Genomic DNA, 23,253 nt, shown 5'->3' with positions numbered 1-23,253 from the left:
GAATTGATTCCGCTGCTGTGTAAAGCAGAGATAAATAGTCTGGTATGAAAATTGGAAACATGGGCTGTATTTAAATGGAGATGCTCAGCTATTAATCACGTCAAAGCTTTGAGCACTTATGGTTTGAGCGGAGCAAAGCCAGAACCTCAAACAGAAAAACAAGACTCGTGTTATCTTCAAGTGAGCATTAGAAGCCACGGTTTAAATTAGGATATAATGGTGTTCTGACAGCTTAATGAAAACTAATAGCAGGCAGAAATGGCTTTAAACAACTATTGCAATTATTTCTTCTTGTATATTTTTTTTTCTTTGTTTTTCAGAAACATCTCTTAAATGTGTACTTGTTTATGGGCAAGAATCGCCTCTCTCCAAATTCCCCACTCATCTCAGTGGGCGCCTGAGAAAAAGCAGACGTTAAAAAGAACATAGATATTTTCCCCTCCTTTGTTCTCTCCTAAGATGTCTTTAATTTCTATCATAGTTTTTTGGACTCTATTTGTTTTGTTTCATGTAATTATATCTCCTGTGGGGGGAGGAGGGAGAATGTAATTAGCTAAATTGGAGCTTAACTGATTCTGCCTGGTATTTTTAATTTCTGTTTTATTTAGCTGGTATTTTCTGCGGTCTGCTACTGTAGCGTTATAAAGAGTGGGAAGCCTTTTGTACTGATACATTGTGGATGGTGTTAGTTCCAGATTTTCTACATGGTGAAGTGGCAGTTTACAGATTTAAATGGGACTTTGCAGCCAGGAAGCAGCCCAAATGGCCACTTTGGTGTGTATAGCTTACAGAACATAAGCTGTCGTATTTGGCATAATTACAAAGAGCTCTGTTCAGAGAGAGTTCATTGTCATTTTGGTGCAAATTAAGTTTAATATTACACGTGTTATACTTAAATGATATATTTCGCTTGATGCTAACACTAGTTACAATTAATTTTAGTTTAAAATAATGCACATATTTAGATTTAAACAAGATAGGGTATGAAAGAGCTACAGAAAATGCTTGCCGTGCTAAATATCTAATGGTACAGCGAGAAAGTGCTGGATGACTGCAACATGTTGAATACTGCTCCTAATTGGTTGGCCGGTTTTCCGGTTTTCCTGTCCAATCAGATGCTGCCGTTAACACATACCTCTTGTTTGTAAAAGTTGAATCTCCCGCCCAGTCCCAGTGTCGAGCACTGAAAGGTTCTTTGGTTGTAATCGGTTAGGGGAGTGGTCCTCCTTTAATATGGGGGACTGCTTAGTAGAGAGGGGGGAGCAGGCTCTGAATTTTTGTAAATGCCACAAATGACCATGCTCATGGCGGTAGAATTACAGGGGCTGCATGGTCTTGCCACGTATGCTTACTTGCAAGCATAGACAAACAGTGATCATATTTAAATACTGATGAAATACATTATTTCTGTACATATGGAGATTGCGGCAGTAGAAGTCTGCTGTTATGGAAGGCAAGGAGGATAAAGGCAGCTGAAGTAGCATAGGGGGCCGCAAAGCAAAGAGAGGTGGGATTATCCCGACGTGTAAAGCCATTTAAGATTGTATCTTTTGGTGGGATAACTGCAATTAAGGCCGACAATTCATTCCTGAGCCCCTGAGTCTTATTACAGGTTAGGACACTAGAGAAGGGTGTAACATCCTTTATTGGCACTGCAATTGGTATAATGTACAGTACACAGTCACAGCCACTAGATGAAAGAGATCATAGTTGCCCACTTGTCATACCTGGAGATGCTCGTGGGCAGGTATAAAAGGGCGAGGTGGGAGTGACTTCATGATGCCATTAGTGAAAGCAATCATATGATGAATCTAATTGCATCATTAGATCTCTGTCCTCTTGGTGTTCAGTGAGGTGAGCACGGCTTGATTCCAAGATGTGTGTTGTTACGTCACAACCCTGCCCACTTTGGAAGCAGGTAAGGGCCCTGCTCACTCAGAAGTCTGGGAGGTCTCCACCCAATTCAGTAAACTCCTGGATATACAGATACAGCACTGAACAATGCTGCTGACTTATCATGGATTATTAGTCCCTCTTTCCTTACTATGATAATATTATTGTGAACTTTTTTTTGTTGGGATGTTACTGTACCACAGGTCACTTACTTGCCAAACATTACTGGCCCTTCCCTGCCTTGCTCAATTCTTTTGCCCAGTTCTTGTCCAGTCACTCACATTAATAATGTTCATATGGTAGTAGTCTCCTTAGGTATGTGATTGACACAAAATGTCTATACCTATGCTTCAGTGGTACTTATTGCAATATGTTAAACTCGCCAACTGCATCATGGGAGCCAGTGTTTACATTATTCAGCATTCAGTCAGTGCATACCTTTAAATTGCCAAGATGCTGATCAAAGGGGGTGTGGCCACCAGGACCAGTGGGTGGGGTCAACATGGATCAGCCAATCAGAATGAAGGAGGGGAGTGTCTATGCTAAATCGCCAACTCCCCTAAAATAAAGTCTAGGTCCGCCCCTGCATGGTTCTACATGTGGTCTAGGTATGCTGAAATCTACATTTAGTTATTTGTATCCATGTAGGTTTCTACAAAATGCAGCAGGTAACTTTGATGATGGCAACTTTTCCTAGTTATATCTTGTTACTCAATATTCTATTTGCTATCACATGACACTGGTATCATGTGACAGACCATTGCTATCTATACATTGAAGCAAAAGAAAAATTAAACCATGTAAATCTTTCTATTTCATTCTTTGATAACATTTGAAGCCTAACATTTTCTCTTGCTTATGCTGATTATTACTTATCAGTTTTTTTTAAAAAAGATTTATTGTGTCGTTTTTCTACAGAATCACAATAGTTTTTGGACTGGCCATCAGACTATGAGAATTGGAGTAGAAATTTAGAAAGTGCACTGTATTCAAGAAAGGTAGGACGGTTTGTTTTATGGTTTGGCCTGCAGACTAAAATATATGCATTTATTTTTGTGTAGTAGAGTTCTTTAAAACATTTATTCATCTATTATTTGATAAGTAACAATCATGAAAAAGTCTGCTTGCAACTTACTTCCACATAGTCTCCTTTCCATGATATTAAATATAACACATAGTACAGTTTTTATCTTTCTCTGGGTATAGCTCACTAACAGTAGCCTGTTATCAATGTTACACTAATATCTACTACTTCCTTATCTTTCCTTCCTCCATCTTTTTATAAAGTACCAATGACTACTTTCTCTTCGAGCTTAAAGCTTACTTAATTACCAAACAAAAAAAGAAATTAATTCATCCTTGAATTATATGATCCCTGTTAGCGCAGGTTCAACTTGTCTTAATGATAGAACAAAACACAGCAAAAAGGATTTATAAGGCTTCATTCTTGAACAGCACCAATCACAGAATCTAAATAAGATGTTTCAAATATGTAAAATATTATAAATATGACTATATGTAAAACTACATAAATATTGAAAACATAAACAACCTTTGGGCCTTTACAATAAATATGTTTTGGAAATGGATATGTTTCTGTTACATTGTAAGTGTTTTTTAAACTTAAACTTTAATAACATATGTTGTAAAAATAATTAATCGGCTATTTAATTTCACATTAACATTCTGACCATAGACCAACTATACTGTACATCGTCCTTGTTGAAGCGCTCTGGTGATTGGCTCTGAGGGCACCCAATCACATCCATTTATAATTAATATAATTGTACTCATCTAGCCATATATTCACAGCTCAATGAAACACCAATGAAAAATTCACAATTAGTTTAAAAGTAGGGAAGAAAATCCAAAGCTAAAGACACTAGTAACGTATAACTTACAATGCTGTACAGATTAATTTGACACACTTAGCTCCCGATATGTTTCTTGATGCAAGTCAACTCCTACATTCACTAGTAAGGAACTGCCAGTTATATTTCCCAACATCATCACTGCAAATTGCAATAGAATACATGAATGACAACTATGTTCTATTAAATAACCAGTGTGGCCAATCAAATGGCATGAATCAGCGAATGAAAATCAAAAGGCTCAGAGTCACTTGACCTTCAACAACCAATCAAAAAGCAACACTGTGTTTAAAGCAGACACACAAGCCATATGGCGGCGGAGTTATCTTAATATCTTCCGGAGTATAATCAAATGGGCAAGCAAAGATAGTGTCGGGTCTACTATTGCATTTTTGCAGTGATGATGTGATGCAAGGATTGGAGGACGTAGGTTTGACTATGCCGTACTATGTAAACATGTTATATGCTTGTATTGTTATGTATGTGTTTGAGAAATGGTGATTCTTTGCACCCAAGTCCAGGAGGGGAAACTGACCACTATACTAACGAGGACTGACTCGATCAGAATACTGACTACTGTGCTGTCAAGGATTGCAAAATAGTGGTGCCATGGTTAGCTACTCAGCCAGCAGTAATGAGGGTAGTTTACGAACATTGAAGGATCTCATTTAGCAGGCAAGGTGCAAATCTGCTCTAAAATGACAGCAACCAATCTTATTTTTGCTTTCATTGTGTACCTTCCACTAGACAAATAAAAGCTGATTGCTGATTGGTTGAAATGGCTCTATTACAGATTTGCAGCAATATTATAAACTAACCATGTATAACTCTTAAACTAATTCTGGTTGTCTTATGTATCTTTTATGGACCACAGTTCTCCTAGAGGTAATGAAGAAATATTCCATCCACAAGTTTTTAGGGTGGTCACATGATCTCGTTGATAACCTTTGGTTGCCATAGTGATGCCAGTGTCACTTTAGAAAAGTGGGTAATAAGCTCATTGATACAACACTGAAAACTCTTAAATGTCCCCACGTAAGTTGTCCCATATGCCATTTTAAGTGCGTTAGACTAGGGTTAGATCCCCTACTTGTTATCAGGGCTAATTTTCTGATCGCTTGTGTTCCCAGTTTTGTAGTGGGTGGGGCTAGAACAGCCAGTAGCCAATCGGGTGATTGGAATTGTCAAAGCAGCAGGAGACAAACTAATCTTGTTTAAGACAGTGACTTGTCCACTTGTGTGGTTATATTAGTATTGACAGGGCTGCAGGTGATAGGGGCGGTGTCATCATGTGACGCCAGAGAGGGACAGTTCCATATTTTCCATCCTTCTCTTTTCTTTGTACAGATATCCTGTTTATTACAATCTCCAATATGGTCAGCTGAACAACGTATCCCAGTTACAGGCTAAACTGTAAAGTTATAGAATCCCGTAATAATCATGTCAACACTCAACTAACCCCTGAAAAAATAAATGTGCCCAAAATATGCAGACAATGGGGATACAGTATCACAGTGGCAATATATTAAATTCAGTAGTAGTTGCTTATATTTTGTGCATTGTGCTTATTAATTCTAAGCTAATGATTCTGAATATAAATTTAGCAGTGTTTTCATAAGATCTGTTCTGGGAATAAAATCCATATTTGTGTGTGCGGCTCTGTTCTTCATTTTTCCCGCACTGATTTTGCTAAATATGCCTGCTAAATGAGATCCTTCTAAAATGCACCCCCGAGGCCTGAGCATTTTATTCAAGTTCTACAAAGGATATTTCTACAGTGCTTTCATGATCTAATTTGCACATTTGTATGTTTAAATCCCCCAGTGCAGCACCAATACGGTATCTTACAGTCAGAATCTTACTTGGTTCTCTTCTGCCCTGACAGTCCCCTTATCTACTACTTAGCAAGGTGCAGAAAATTATTCTTCCAAATCTCTTTAGAGGTAGCCATCTTTCCACCGCTGATAATCCATGGAAAACTTAACCTATGAGAGGACAAGTTCACCTGCAGCTATTCTGCGTGCAACTTGCAATACCTACAGTTAAACTCGAGAACACAAACTGGTGTTATTCATGTGTTTTAGGTTTTGATTGGTGAACAGAACACATACTGTTAAACAATGCCTAGTAGCAAAAAATTATATGTGCGGTTTTCACTTGACTAATGTAATGAGGGTCATTTGCTAAGCTGAAACATGAGTCAATACAGTGCAATGTTATACACAATTGCACCTAATTTGCTGCACAACCTACAAATCAGTACACACCCCCATTCTGTATGATCATCATCCTACTCAGCAGATATTTTTCACAATATTTTCTTGAGTTTTTATGGTGAGTAAAATGCACATTTGAGCAAAAGTAAACATGTCAAAATTGTTTTGATCCTTAATCATGTCTTATATAACACATGTCAGTGAAGGTACATTGAACTGTCTTCATCTTAGGTGTCACTATTTTACCTTGGTAACACAGTATCAATAGACCACATAATAGTGATCAGCTCACGATACTGACTTCATAGGCTGTAGAGACTTTCACTGCATATTGGCGCATATAGGTTTGCCCAGTGTTTAAGGTCAGTATTGTGAGTACTGACAGTGTGGTCATCATAGTGATCTATTGTTCACTATTCTGGGGTTCATTGATGTTGCACTTACAACACACCATGGGCAGCTCTAAAACAAACCATTAGACTTGCAGTGTTACTAAGTCTGCTTACATAGTTACAGTCATATTTTTGTGTCTTTTTTTATCATTTCCATATTTCCTCCCAAAAACCACCTGTCAGACTCATTCCAGTATTATATGACAGGTCTTGGGGAAATAATCTAGTGGCACGTGGTGGGTCTGATGTAATTGGTTGTGTGGCCAAGTGCAGAGATTGGGTTAATGGTTCCGTCTCCTGGGGAAGATGGCTGCACTTTATACCCATCAGCCAAATATATCACACCAGTCCAGTGCCCTGGTTCAACTAGCCTCAGCTAGATTTATTCACCAGCATCAAAAATTGACAAAACATAAACAAAATCCCAGTCTGTCCGGCTTCTAACTAATACACACTCTATAGTGAAGGACCTGATGTCTCACACATGCAAAATACCAGCACTTACTAATAACAAATTGCAGTGTCTCTCTACAGGCATCTGGCCTGTTCCCCAGGTGGTGAGAGACTGAGGAAACAATCACAGAGGTTTTAATCAGCAAATTATAGGTGCAAGACCTGATTACCAGCAGAGTGTCTGGTGTGTTGGAAGACCCAGAATGGCCCTTATGAATGGAGCTTGCCCTTCTCTTTCCATTCATGACCCCAGGGGCCCTTATACTGGCTGTTGCTATAGCCGAAAACACACTTTGGGAAACTCCTTCCCAAATACAATCTACCTAGGGTTTTAAAACACATAATGTATAACTGAATTTCAGGGCGTAAACATCTGCCATTTATTGCTTTCTCAGTATATATATATATATATATATATATATATATATATATATATATTATATATATATCTATATCTATCTGTACATATATATGTTCCTGCTTTACCTTCAGCAGCAGACAGATTCAGCTGTGTCTTTATGCGCTTGGTGTACAAAGCACCGGCAGGATGCAGTTATTTCCTTTTCCTGCTATACATTTGGAGGAAATACTGGCTTCTAGCAGTGGGATGCACACACACTTTCTCCCCTCCACATTGGACACATGCACACTTTTGTTTCGACAAATGTGACTTGCGGGGACATACCAGATTTTTATGCTGAGCATATCAGCAAGGTCCCCTGCATTGATTAGCAGAAGATTTCGACTTCGACTCAGGTCCCCACAGTGTTGGTGTGTAAATAGGTCAATGTCCTCACAAGTATATGAATGCAAGCACACACACACACACACACACACACGCACACGCACACACACACACACACACACACACACACACACACACACACACACACACACACAGCACTGGTGGAGCACCTGAGCTTAATTGATGAAGGGAACAGCTATTGCAGTGCTTGGGAGGAAGCATAAATAGCTGACTTATGCTGTGGATGGGAAGACTGGTGCCAAACAGTGCCCAGTGTCCAGTTATGTATCTAAATGTAATAGCCAGCATTAAATATTTGATTATATTTGGTGTGATTGCTGAAGACATTGTAGAGGCTGTTTTATCCATCCTGAGAAGAAAAAAAACAGCAAAGTGGTTCAGCAAAACCTGTGTGAGGAGCAGTTTGTGTGACGTCCTATTCACTATATATATATATATATATATATATATATATATACACACACACACACACATGTTTATACAATTGCAGTATTTAGATAACCTAAAGGGGAGGTATGATTTGTTTGGTAATCACCACAAAATACAGGTTTTTTGGCACAATTTGTTTGATAATAATAATTACACCTTACTATTCTCATTCACTAACATTATAACTTAATGTAACAGCATTACGTGAGTTTGGGCCATGGGGGACAGACACGGACAAGATCTGAAATTAAAGATTTAGCCAATCATGCATGATAGCTCCAGAGATCAGGAATAATGCTATCAACATGCTAATTGTCTGTCTGCAGAACAACAGCTCATTCACTGCAGATATTAATTATTTCTATAAATGAACCTGATTCAGGCACTTTGAGTAGTAATATACAAGTATACATACTTTATTCCCTACTATATATACACAATGCCTATACAAATACACAAATATTTGTACAATATTCTGCTCAATGTATCCTTATATTTGTTGAATAGGGATGTCCTCACTTATATTTATAGAGCAGTGATGTAAATTTTGTAAAATATAATTTATATTAGGAAGCAATGATGTCACTTGTATCCCATGATTTCTTTTGAAAGTGTCTGGAAAGAGAGAACATGCCTGGATATAAGGGTCACCTTATACAAGTTACTTGAATTGATTGGTATATGATAAAGTTTACTGTCTCCATTACTGGATAATAGAAGTCACCACATAGTTCTTTAACCTACATAAAAACACATGGCCTTTGTCTTTATACATGGTCCTGGAACACCTAGATAACTTTACATGTCCTTATCTTATACCTTATGAGTACATTAATTCCATTATATTAAAATTTTAGTTCAATTGAGTTCAGCAAGGGTACTCTTTCATGGGTGAATGTTCTTTTCACACCCCTGCACCATAGAGCCCCACCTATAGACATTCCAATCATTGGACATACAGTATGTGAAAGCCTATGAAGCCGGGCATTTGGCCTATGTACAGTGGTTTAAATGTTTGTGCATGTGTACAGGAGCATGGGAATCGAAAGCACATGATAGGTCACCTTCATTAGCTGCTGTGATCAATGAGTACCAATAAAATTCTTATAGTGATCGCTACTGCCCACAAATAACCACGCATGAATATGTACCCTTAGGGAAGAAAATGTCAGAAGCTTGCAATTGATATAGAATTGATAGAATTTAATTGATCAGTATAAATTGTACCATCTCTTTAGGCTAAGAGACTGAGTTCACAACACCATACTGCAGGGGGAATTGAGAGTGCCACCCTCTGGGGGTTGGGCACAAAATATAGACAACTGAAATGTCGGCAGTTATCCTGTCAACATGAAAATGTTGGCTTGCTAAGTTTCGACACTTCCACTCTGGTGACAGCTTCAAAGTATGGACAATGTGATTGTCGACATTCACATGAAAACTATCACTCTCCCTCCAAAACACATACAAACTTGTGCAGATTGCTCTTTTAATGTCGACATTGTGAATGTCGACAAGCACACTGTCCACATTTTGAAGCTGCCACCAGAATGGAAGTGTCGGCATTCAGCCTGCTGCCATTTTTATGTCAACAGGATAACTGCCGACATTTCTATTGTCGGAAATATGACTGCATGCCCCCTCGGGGCAAAATTAGAATGGAATGACAGGACCAGAGGAGTTACAAAGCCATCTTCAACACCTCTGCATAGACCAATAAAGGTGACTAAATCACTGGTGTCCAGGTTGAATTCAAGATCAAGCTCTTTAAAAAAGCCTTGACCATGCCTACTTGCAACCAGAGTAAGCTGACCCAAGCAGTGCCATTGTGGGCAGTGAGGGAATACCAGTCAAGAGATATGGTGGTGGAGTTCTGAGTGGGAGACCATGCAGAGTTCCAGACACATTGAATGTATTTGTGAGCATGCCAAGGGTTATTATCGATTCAACCCACTTGGTGAATGAGATCGTGGAGCCAGGCAGCCTGTGTGATGACAGAGCCTGGACACCTGCAACTGCTGTGCTATCCCCATGTCTAGTGATAGGGAGACATATGTCGGCTCATGTGTGAAGCCTGTATGCCAATTATTTATTTGCAACAATTGCATGTATGCTGGAGGAGCTCAATAAAATTGTGAACTTTAATTTATTGATGTGTTATGATACTGAGGCATCCACAGGTTATTTGCCCTCACTGGCAGGAGGAGAGAATATCTGGAGTTAACCGGCAAAGACTCCTGAACCATGTCAGTTCTTTACCAGAATAGCTCATTGATTAGCATCCTGGACTCCTTGCCAGTGCTGGCTCCACACAGTCTGGAGATTACAAGCTTCCACAGTGAAGCACATCAATGGGAGGCTGATCACCGCTGATTAACGTAACTTTGGTAGATTTCATGAATTAACCCATTCCAGGCTTTTAGTAAGATCTAAAACTCCAGACTGAATGGTACCTCCTATGTGTGTTAACCAGCCATCTGTTTGTATAGTGCCACTACCAGAATTTGCAAGATCTGGTTCTTAGCGCATCTATGGACCAGGTTGTGCTTGGTGCATTCATTGCAGGATCACTCTATCAACAGAGTGTCTACAGCTATTTTTCACACATAGTATCAGTACATACCTGGAGACACAGTTTAAACACATTATACTTTACATATTCATACTGTGAAAACAGGAACGGGGAATGTGAAGGAGAGTGAATCATGGCGAGATTCAGCTGTAGTAGAACATATTTGGAACATTTCTCTTGGAGAACCTGGGAGATGAGAACTATAAGTACTCTGTGTGAAACAGGTCATATTAAGAGTTATACCCTAGCTTCATCACTGGATGGTCTGGGGCCCATTATTATAACAACTCATGTGAATCGCACCTGACAACTTTGTATCTACCAACTATCCTGGTTCAAACTTACATGTACGCGAGCCCTTTATCATCCTCTAACCAACAGAACCCAGTGATGTGAGAGAGAATGAGCTAATCTGGAGAAATCCCGAGTAATAGGTAGGTGTAAGTGAGGAGTGCACCTGCACCCCACACTGGTGATACCAGTGGTAAATTAGTTGACTACTCTGTGGTCCTCTGCCTTTAGTAAGTAACTGAATAAAGTTATTAAGTAACTGTATTCAGCAAATTATGGAATGGTGGTATAGTATCGTGATTTATCAATAGTCACTACAACGCTCTTCTGGGAATTTCGGAGCTGCCACTCTCTTAGGTCATTAGCAGTCCAATCTTTATATTATCCAGTGCTTATAGCCACTTGACTAGACACCTCTTAATTATTCTCAATCTTTTCATCTCAAACTCTGTCCTCTGTCAAAAAAAATCTATATCTTTGTCAGACCAGCTCTTCTCCAAATATCATCAGTCAGGATTTGTATTTGAGAAGCATTCCAGCCAACGCTCTTCAGATATCCAAACATGTCAAGTGCCTGTCCAATCAGAGTCCTAGAAGACTCCTTGACTGAATATAAAAGGATTTAACACTAGCCTAGCCCTGCCAGTCCATCTCCAGGAAGGTTCACTTACATTACATAGGGGGCATCACCAATAAAACAAATCTGCTGTGGGTCGGCTAAATAAGTTACTACTGCAAAAGGAAAATATGAGGTTCTGGATAGTTCAATTTTGTACAGGTTGATTCTCATAAGAAAAATATATGTACTTGAAAAATGGAATCCTGAAGTCCATTACTTTGGAGTATGTTGTGTGAGTCTTCTATATTGTAATGTTGACACAAAAACCTGTAAAATGTCTGTTTATTTTAATGCACAAGAACCCTGTTTTTATTTATAGCACCTCAAGTGCACTATTATTTTGATAGACTTATCTCAGATTCCTTCCCAGGCTCGTGCTCACCGCTGTTTCGGTACCATTAAGCTTCGGGGGTCATTGGCTCTATGTTTTCTGGTTGTGTTAATCATGCAGCTGGACACACAAAGTGTTGTGATTTGTTACCATGCTGACAGTGTCATCTTAACCACAGCTGACAAACAGTTTTTAAATAGAACATGCCCCTTCTCTATAGCATTCTCCATCTGCCCATTTTAATTTCTATTAACATACCCAGAGAATTTCATAAATGCCTGCACAATAGTTTACTTAACGTGTTCCTTCTAGGCATAGAAATGATCCCACATGAACATTAATTCTACACTTTTGCTGTTTTCAGTTTCCATTTTTATATTCATATTAAAATTGACTTTTTAAACTTTCTGTTTCGTCATTAAAAAAAAATCAATTAGCATGAAAGAATAAGTGAATCGCAGTCTACATTTATAGATTTAACAGTAGTATTTGAAACCCAATGTATTCACAGCATACATCAAACTCATTAGAATATGAAAGCAAATGTCTGGTTAAGGTGTGTAACAGCACAATGTTTACATTTCCACCATGTTATTATATAGTTACTAATGTGAACATATGTGTGAATCAAGCACAGCTTTTCATAAGTTCTCGTTGTGTTGATCCAGAAGGAGGTAAAACAAACCCCAGTATGGCATCACCAGGGGAAAACATTACTTGTTGTCGCCTCAAAATAGCAATCAGATCAACTATATCACACCCATTATGTTCTCTACTAATTATAGCTTCATATAACATTTCTTGCAAGGATGGCATCCAATCTATTTTTTATTTTTTTTTAGTGATTTTTTCATTACCATGTGATAGAAAAAGTTCACAGCTTAACCACCTTTACAGTAAAGAATCCCTCCCTATGCTGATGCTGATTCAGAACTGATGATCCCCACCAATTTTAAAATCTCCAGCCATCTAACTATCCTCTCCCCAACGGTAGCCTCCCCATTGAGGTGCAACCCAACCTTATTATAAAGCAGATCGGTGAGAGAGAAATTTGGCCAGTTCTCCAAGAATCCAAAAATCCTCCTTCCTTCACCAACATCTCAGCCACCTATTAACCTCTGTACGTCATGCTGTCAGTAAGGCATAGTATCATCATCATCACCATTTATTTATATAGCGCCACTGATTCCGCAGAGCTGTACAGAGAACTCATTCACATCAGTCCCTGCCCTGTTGGAGCTTACAGACTAAATTCCCTAATATACACACAGACACACAGAGAGAGAGACTAGGGTCAATTTTTGATAGCAGCCAATTAACCTACCAGTATGTTTTTGGAGTGTGGGAGGAAACCGGAGCACCCGGAGGAAACCCACGCAAACACGAGGAGAACATACAAACTCCACACAGATAAGGCCATGGTCGGGAATTGAACTCATGAGGCAGAAGTGCTAAGCACTGAGCCACCGTGCTGCCCCATAGTATAATATATAAGGTATAGTATCAGAAAATGCCTCATTGGAGGTCCTTGCTTTTAATTTGTAACAAAATATTAAATATTAATATTATTTACAGTATAATGTTAAACAAGCCTTTGAACAGACCTACATGAAATAGTAATAAAGAAACATATTGATTTACATTTATAGTCTGACAGAGGGTAGACACGAGTGATTGAATATTTGGGCAGGCTGTAAACTGTGATGGGTCTAAATACAAAATTAGGCTCAAGGAGATGATAGATGGGTAAGGAAGGCTGGCATGTGAATAATTATAGCTAAATCATTCTTAAGCATCGACTAATTTTTTTACTAATTGCTATTCTTACTGACAATTTTTTTATGTGTGGTCATGATAACTTATGAACATAGCTGTGAACTTTCTAAATAAAGAGACCTTTAAAACTAGTGGCAGGACTACAGAGCTGAGGCCCCTTCTGGGCACGGTCTGAGCCCGTGGTCTGGGCTGAGAGAAATTTGATTTTGCTATAAATCCTAAGTGGTATATTTACTAAACTGCGGGTTTGAAAAAGTGGAGATGTTGCCTATAGCAACCAATCATATTCTAGTTATCATTTATTTAGTGCACTCTGCAAAATGACAGCTAGAATCTGATTGGTTGCTATAGGCAACATCTCCACTTTTTCAAACCCGCAGTTTAGTAAATACACCTCCAAGACTCCGATGTAACAAAGCAATCATGTAAATGGGATGTTTGTTTCTAAACATTTTCTTTTAATTTTTCCTATTATTCTCATAAGTTAAGATGATATTTAATTGACTGGTTATTGACAGAAAGTCCAATTTGTCCTCAAAATGCAATATGAAATTTGCTTGGTTGAGTAAAAACCAGTTATTCTCTGTAAAATCGACCCCATGCACCAAAAGGGTTAAAAGGTGGTTTATGTTCACTATGCATGCAGACTTGGATGACTTGCTGTATATTATTACTGGTTAATATGTAGGCAGTGTCTGAGGCAAAGCCTGTGGAAAATGTCTGGATTCAAGTCAAGTTTGGAGAGATACATAGGAAGGGAAAACACAGTCCGCAGAAAATAATAGGTCAGTGTTAGGAGTGTTTTGTTTTACACATAGAAAAGACGTAACCAAACTATGAGTAAAACGTAATAAACCGTTTTAATTGGACCTGCAGTGTATGTTAAAACTTGTACTAAGTAGCCATTAAACCATACTGTGTGGTTATATTAATCAGCAGTGAAGCTATATTAAGATTCATGTGGAAAAAGCTTAATAGAAAGTGTTTAGAATTGAGATTGTAATTACCCTCTGGAAACAGTAAGGTTTCTCACCTGTGGTTTTATATATCATTTCTTTATCTATGTAGAGATATATCCCTGTTATTTAAGGAATATGTTGCTCAGAAGAATAATATTTTAACAGGGAGCATACATAGAAAATCAACACTCTCTCCCACTATTTCTTTCTGTTTGTGTGTGTGTGTGTGCATATATATATATATATATATATATATATATATATATACAAGTTAACCCGTGCATGATACTCATGCATTCTAGTCAAATCAAGCTACTTAAGGTGTTAAAAAGGTTCTTGTCATGCATTTGGGCCATAGCCCAGGCCTCCTCAGGGGAAGAGCGTTACTTCCCGACGTAAGCGCCCTTTTTTAACGTGGTTTTGTCCACATGTCACCACCTCATCATTCTTCTCCATCACCTCATCCTTCATTTTCATCGCCACATCTATCCAGATGTCTATCCAGACACAGGGATCTCTCTCAGCGGTCCTGAGTATCACACTCCTCTCGCTCTGTCACCCCCGGCAACCACCAACCACTCCCCACTGTCACCCCCGGCAACCACCAACCACTCCCAACTGTTACTTCTCCTTCAAGAAATATATATATATTTTTTTTAAATCTTTATAAACACTTTTAACAATTAACAAATTAAATTAACAAATTAAAAACATCTTAGTATACCAAATTTCAGCCCTTTCTGATTTTTTTTCCCCACACACATTAAGAATTTAGTAGGTCAGTGTATAACTCCGCCCAGCAGGTGGCGCTGCAGCTTGGTTTTATTTTTTCCACACAGACAGACTAACACACGCCACTAAGCATTTATATTATAGATTCATTCATACAGTGGTAGATGTGGGGGTGTATATATCAGTGTTGGCTAACCTGTGACACTTCAGGTGTTGTGAAACTACAAGTCCCAGCATACCCGTCCAGCAATAAGCTGCTATATATTGGCAAAGCATGCTGGGACTTGTAGTTTCACAACACCTGAAGTGTCACAGGTTAGCCAACACTGGTATATATGGTGGCATGCCATGCTGCGTCTTCTACTGCCATCATTGTAATACTATCAAACTTCACTCACTTACATTCCCGTTACATTTTTCATACCGCCACTTCCATATGTCCACTTTGACCCTAATGGTATTTTGTGATTTCACAAAATACCATTAGTTTGCTTATACCTCCTGTCACAGCAAAGATAAAATCTACCCAAAATGGCCAAAAAGTGCTTTGTTATTGAAATTGCCAGAAAGTGAAATAAAAGCAAATGTGTGTGTGGTTTTCTTGTAAACTCCACCAAGAAATAGTTTGTGGAGTTTTTTTGGAATTTTGTGGAATGGGATTATTTACATGAGCTATAATAGTGTAGAGGACACATACACCATGCTTGCCAACTCTCCCGGAATGTCCGGGAGACTCCCGAAATCCAGGTCGGTTTGCCGGACTCCCGGGAGAGCTGGCAAGTCTTCCACATCTGGCAAATACCTGGCCAAAATAATGAGATTTGCAGTGAATTGCTTCATTTTGACTCCGCCCCCGCCTCAAAACATCATTTCTGGGGCGGGGCCAAAATGACAAAATTGACCGCACCCCGCCCCCTCCCACCCTCTGGTTATGCCCCCTGTCCGGGATCTCCCGGACTTCAGTGCCTAAAAGTGGGCAAGTATGACATACACTGGGGTGCTTCCCACCGTTCCTTCCTGTAAAAGGACATCAACTCTCTGCTACCTTTGAGGCCCCGGTGATCAGACGCACTTTGCACTTTGCACTTTTCCATCCTGCCAAATAAAATCTTGTTTCTGCAAAATTAGGTGAACTTGTTTGATCAATCCATAATTAGCAGGGAACATCCCAGTTTCTTCCACTAGCTGGTGCTACCTTTTGCACCTCTAGAGAGGCAGATCCCTCTACTTTCCCACAAAGGAGACACACTTGGACAAAAGTGGCCATGTGACATCACAGCAGGGTACTTACTCTGCGGTTTTGAACTTTTTCAGCGTGCAAATGACCTTTAATGTTTGCAAAGCACCTCTTATCATGTAAGGATAAGTAGACATCTGCTAAAATATGAACTTGTAGTCAGTATATATATATGTAAGTATATATTTCAATATTAACTTTTGTTTATATGAGTAATACATTTATTTGTTGAAAAATAATACACAATTAAGATTAAAGTCATGTGGAGTAGACAACTCCACTAACCACTCCGGCAGACCTTTGAACACCCAAATTAACAATGACCCTACTCCAGGACATTAAGTGAAACACTCCTCGTTATGGGAGAGCCGTTCAACACACTCCAAATGTTTTGAGAGCTCCCTGTTGCATTAAAGTATATTTAACTGTATAATGAGTCCTGCAGATAAAAGAAATGTTAGAGATGAGCAACGGAGAACTTCTTCCTGGGATTTTGTCCAGAAGATTCCTGCAACGGAACAATTTATGCTTAAATCATCAAGGATTAAAAAGAAGAAAGTTAATTTATCTGAGAAAAAAATAGTACCCATTCTGCAATCTCCCAAAGAGATGCCAAACTTTGACAAGAAGCCTTCTTCATTCATCCAGTTCCTCGCTGCCCCTCCTGACCTGGAAAAAAAGAAAGCTGTTGTCTTAAGCTAAATTATCCCGCAGTTTGATAAAAGGAGTAAAATAGAGGCAGATAAGTTTCTAAAAGCTCTCTGGGCTTCCTTTAATGATTATCATTACCCTGGCTCTGAACTCTATTGACAAAATGCCGCCGTGTTGTGGAAAACATAGCTCGCATCCTTTTAAAGAAAGAACAGGTTAATTAAAAGATCTAATGGAAATTACCTGATTAGATTGCTCGGTGGGCAAGACTCGAAGTTGTAAGTACAGGTACTTTAAGATGATCTCAGCGAATTGATAATTCTTCAACTAATAAAGTGAGATTTTTTTATACATATATTTGCAAATGCTACCAGGCAGTTGCCTAAGGCACCATTACCTTTGAAAGTGCTGTTTAGGGTAGTAGGTTAGGTGGGTATGGACAAGGATGAAACTACCAAAATTGCATCTGGCCTGGAGCCCAGAGACCGATATGTCAATAGTATGCAGGGGCAGGCTGGGCAAGGGGGCTTCTAGCCCCCGGGCCAGTCCCATAACGGGTTACCTTGAACTGGGTCACTGAGTCAACTGCATTTTTTTCTTTTAAAATGCTCCTAATAGGCTCCTGAGTGTAGTTCTGCCCCCCGGGTTAAAATTTGCCAGCCCTCCCTTGCTAGTGCTATACTTAAGAAGCAACTAAGAGCCACATGGGCTGAACAGAGCATTTTTGGGCTCCATAGCAAAATTTGGGGGGTGACTCCCCGTTCTTCTCTTCTGAGCATGCATAGGGGTTGGAACATGCACAGTGATGCCCCATTAGAGGCTTATATGGGTTGACCCAGCATTTCTGACGAGCCTCACTTCTGGGCCTGGTAACAGCACCAATTTGCCCCTCCCCAGCAATGGCGACAATTCTGCCACTGACCCATCTGAAAATTTCTGTTGACTCCCTTCTATTACTCACTCTGGCCATTTCTATAAGATTACATTGACTTCATAACTACAGATAAGTGAACTTCTAGCATTTCATTTAAAATAAATTCATTTGAAATAAAATGACCTAATATTAAAATTACCTTAAAACCATTAGCTAATTTTGAGACTAGGCTCAGCAGCCTATCATCATCATTTATTTATATAGCACCACTAAATCCGCAGCGCTGTACAGAGAACTCATTCACATCAGTCCCTGCGCAATTGGAGCTAAATTCCCTAACACACACACTTGGGTCAATTTTGATAGCAGTCAATTAACTTACTAGTATGTTTTTGGAGTGTGGGAGGAAACCGGAGCACCCAGAGGAAACCCACACAAAAACGGGGAGAACATTCAGACTCCACACAGATAAGGCCATGGTCAGGAATTGAACTCATGACCCCAGTGCTGTGAGGCAGAAGTGCTAACCACTAGGCTACTGTGCTGCCTATGAGAAACATTTTAAAGGAAAAGAATTGCAGGTAGTCCAGTGACCCAGCTCAAGGTGTGGCGCTAACCAGCCCAGCCAGCCCCTGTTCCCTCTGAAGCGCTTTTGGATTTTTATGCTATTATTTCTGTAAAGAATAAGAATACATGGGATCTAATTGTGTATGAGGAGGTTCTGTAGAATCTGAGGTTCATAGGGCTCAGGTACTAACATTGCAATTAGCTGCAAAATTTGTAGTAAACCACATCAACCAATCACACTAGCCTTTATTCCCTGACTTGAACTAAACAGATAAAAGCTAATTGCTGATTGGTTGTTGTGATTTACTGCAAAATACAATAATACATGTTCTCTCATGAGTTTCTCATAGTCCTACAGCCTAATAAACATAAAAGAATACATTTTATTTATGGATTGGTGGATTAGTGTAAAATTTTAAGTTTGCATTTGTATGTAAAACCCATGTAAGAGTCCTTAGGGCCGTGGAATCTTGTGACCCACACACAAGAGTCTTCTCCTGTCTCCTGGGCCCACCTTTAACTGCTCACCTGCTTTACAACTAGTCTGTTTTGCCTTTGTTTACAGGGGAAGCAGAGGGACTCCCAAAGACTTCATATTTGGGCATATCACACATAAATATTTTCTATTTGTTTAGCTTCCAGTTTCAGTTGCCAAGTAAATGACACTGCAGCAATAATCCTTTAACCCTTCAAACATTACAACTGCCAGCCCCCGGCCACCTACTCGTGGATTTAAATAGCCCTGTAGATGTTATAGTTTTGGTCCCGCGTTAAGAATTCTGTCAGTTGGGGTTCCAAACCTAAGCTCCTAACTTAGAATGTGAAAATCTTGCTGGTCTGAAAGTTCACGGAGTTCATTGGTGCCAAGTTTAGATCAGAATGTTTCTGGGACTATACTGGAAATAACACAACTGACTACATAAACACGTAGAGGGTTATTTCAGAACTGACATATAAGGACGTGGCAACTGTTTTCTTTTGCTTTGAACGGATTCTGCGAAACCCTTATGGTGCATTCAGGGCAACAGTGAGGAAATGAGTGTTCAGTGGAATTCAACCGAAATTTACAGATAGCACACAAGTAAGATACACATGATACAATTTTGTCAAGCCTCTAAATGGGGCTTGTTTGTCTAGTTAGATGTAAACAATTTGGAACGACGTGTTTATCCATATGCTTATTAACAAAGGCAAATTAATTGGATTTCCGTACTGAATATTCCCCTTTAGTAAACATATTGGGCCTGATTCATTAAGGAAAGTTAAGCAAAAAATTGAGTAAGTTTTCTTACTCAAGTTTTCTGGACAAAACCATGTTGCAATGCAAGGGGTGCAAATTAGTTTATTATTTTGCACAAGAGGAAAATACTGTCTGTTTTTTCATGTAACACACAAGTACTTGATAGCTTATTTGTACACTAAAATTTAATGTTGATCATGCCTTATCCAACTATAAATCTACCATCACATTTTAAATTTACCTCCCCTCCAATGCAACATGGTTTTGCCTTACTTACTTTTGCTTAACTTTCCTTAACGAATCAGGCCCATTCTTTCTATAAGAAAGTGCCACTATTACACAAAATGTCAACTATTTATTAAAACATTTATGGATTAATATGTTTAGTGAAGGCTTCTTATTGGCCACAAAGGCCCCTGTGACATCACATGGAAGATCCTAAATACCCAGCAGGGGGTTTTCTTGCTGCTGCTGTGAGTATACCCTGTCATTATTCATTGAGCATCTAGCGCAGATCTGGGCAACCTTTGGCTCTCCATGTGTTGTGAAACTACAAGTCCCAGCATACCCTGCCAGATATCGACTGGCTCTTAGTGGGCAAAGCATCCTGGGGCTTGTAGTTTCACAGCATCTAAAAAGCCACAGGTTATCCAGGCCTGATCTAAAGTTATTTTCTTTATGCGCAGAGAACCCGGCAACCCATTATACTGGGAGGTTAAAAGTTTTTACTTAATGTCCAGGTAGTCCCATTGCCCTTTGACTTTACAGATGCAACACTAGTCATCCCAAAATGTTCAGCATATTTCATAGTCCATCTTAATCTAGTTACTATCCAAGCATGTAGGTCAGGCGATTACTGATGAATCCATTTCAGATAAATGTTGAGGTACATTGTAGCGGGTTGGGTATGATTGTACCATGAAAGAAACCCCGACACTGGTATGGGCGACTTGAAGAATCGAAAGCTGACATGTCCAAGAAAGTGTAATAGCGACTCTGTAAAAAAATTACGTTTGGTAACCGTGACTATGCGACATGCCGGTACTTGTAAATGACGTCATTTGAAAAAAGACTTATACATTGTACAGGCGCCGCTTCGTTTTATACCCCCTTAACAGTAGTCATAGTAGCGTCGCGTTTTCCAGTGACGTAATTTAGTAGCAACGGGATGTCGCATAGTTGCAGTTACCAACGTAATTTTTTTAAAGAGTCGCTATTACACTTTCATTGGACATGTCAGGTTCGGATTCTTCAAGTCGCCCATACCAGTGTCGGAGTTTATTTCATCGTGATGGTGAGTACCACCGATTGTAGCGTACATACCCCCTTCTGATAAAAATATGTGTTTGGCAAAGATTCTTTTACACTTTATTAGTCGGATTTAGACAAAATAGACAACACTATTATTAGTAGAAAGAGCAGGGTTTACTGCTGGGGGATCACAATGTAACAAATGTTCAGGTGAAAACTACTTCATTGCACTCCTCGTAGCATGCATATGATATAGATGTCGAAAATACTTCAGGAAAAATAATTTGTCCAAATGTGGCATTAAAGCACCTGTAAATCCCTATTTTTTAAATGTTCGTTAACCTCCAGTAGCAATTTTTCTTTCCTGGGACTTACCTGTCACCTCCCGCAGTCCCACATATACAACTGTCTATGATATATTGTTGATCTTTTTTTTTTAAAATAGAGTTTTAGAATTTATTGGAAATTATACAACGGATTATACTACTTTAATTTGATTTTTAGCAGGAACTCCTGCAGTCCATTTATTTTTGATTTATCTAAAATTAATGTCTCATGAAAATAATACAAGAAAAACCACTTGTTAGACTGAACTCCATGTAACTTTTTCCTGAGTTTCTACAAATATTTATTTTGCTATTAATCTTACTGATGAAATGATTAACATAATTAATTAGTTGCCATCATTTGTGGTCAGACAGTTTACTATTTGAAAGTTTATCTCATCACACCATAAGCAATTATAATTCAAATTGTAATGGTCTTGTACTTATACTTAGTATACAGTAACTTCCAGATGTATTAACTCTTACAATGATACCAATTTATTTTAAGTTATTTAGGTTAAATGTGAATACATGAATAATGGAAGAAAGTGCAATGGAAGGAAACAATTGTCATAATATATTGCCATATCTCACTAAAAAGCAAAAAGGTCATTATTCATTGAATTTTGACCAGGTTGTTTGGTTTTTGCTTAATTTTCAGAATGAAAAATGGGAAAGTCAAATACAGAGAGTATTAATGAACTCAAGACCTCTCATTGACAAGCCCAGATTTTAAATAGGTGTCTCCCTTGGCAATATAATTTTGCCCCATCTCTACAGAGCTTCTTAGCCCCAAACTGCATCAGCATTTTCATATTATGTATATAGAAGACACAACTGTATTCTATGTGTAGTTATATGGATTACATGGTGGGAGGCATGGATGCAGATGGAGCCTCTTTCATTTAGATAAAGAGCACAGTCAAGCACCTGACATGTACGGTGCCAGTCACACCATTCTCTTCTAACTGCGCTGTGCTTCCATTGATGCGTATAGTCTGCCATGGTCTTGCGTATACTCCTCCTCTGCAGAAAGTTTAACCACTGTGAAGATCCAAACAAAACATGTTCCATCTGTAAGAAACAAGCAAACCATGTCCAGCCTGGGTCATTGCAATTCTATAAACCTAGATCCAAACCAATGTGGCTTTTCCAAAAAAATAAAAACTCGCCTACCTACCTTACAGATATTATGGTTTTTAAATGGTTTGGAAACATGACATCACTGTTCACTGAATTAATTAGCAACACCAAATACAGGATTTGCTATCTCGCTTGGAAGTAGATTGGAGTTTAGCTACATGTGGGAATATTTTTGAATACGCTTACAGCAATGGGACAATGACGTTTTGTAAGAATGTAGATTATTTAGTGTCCTATTGTTACCACTTGGCTTAACTCTTCACAGGACCAACCTTTTCCTACACATACAGATCCAGATATTAATAGACTATAGAACTTTAACATATGACATTAAAATGTGTATTTAGGTCTCTTTGTTGATTCCAACTAGGTTAATTTTAGATATGTATAAATATTTATTTTTACTTTTGCTTATAAGTGACAATTATTATTGTAGCTTTTCTACATACTTTATTCTAATGTTTAACAGTTTATAGCCTTAATTATTAAACATATACTATACACATGTCACTAGTCCATAACACGAGTCACTGGAGCACTGATCCAACTAAATGATTCATATAGGAAACTTAATAATTTAAAAATATGTTTTGACGCTTTATATCCTGCAAATTGTGTGTGTTTATTGGATAATTTTATTAGATATTAGTGGTTATTCCATTCT

General features: G+C 38.7%; 1 protein-coding gene across 4 annotated transcripts in view; it reads left to right on the top strand.

Moving 5' to 3' along the window:
• ESRRG (estrogen related receptor gamma) overlaps positions 1-23,253 on the top strand; it is a 633,225-nt gene that overhangs the window by 324,700 nt on the left and 285,272 nt on the right. For all 4 annotated transcript variants that reach the window (XM_075204251.1, XM_075204255.1, XM_075204249.1 and 1 more), the window contains exon 4: positions 2,812-2,891. The gene's annotated coding sequence lies outside the window, so the exon portion shown is untranslated. The remainder of the gene's footprint in view (positions 1-2,811; positions 2,892-23,253) is intronic.

Source organism: Mixophyes fleayi, chromosome 3, assembly GCF_038048845.1.
Source record: "Mixophyes fleayi isolate aMixFle1 chromosome 3, aMixFle1.hap1, whole genome shotgun sequence".
Taxonomy (NCBI): Eukaryota; Metazoa; Chordata; class Amphibia; order Anura; family Limnodynastidae; genus Mixophyes; species Mixophyes fleayi.
Note: the sequence above shows the minus strand (reverse complement) of the source record. Positions and strands in the feature narration are given on the sequence as shown.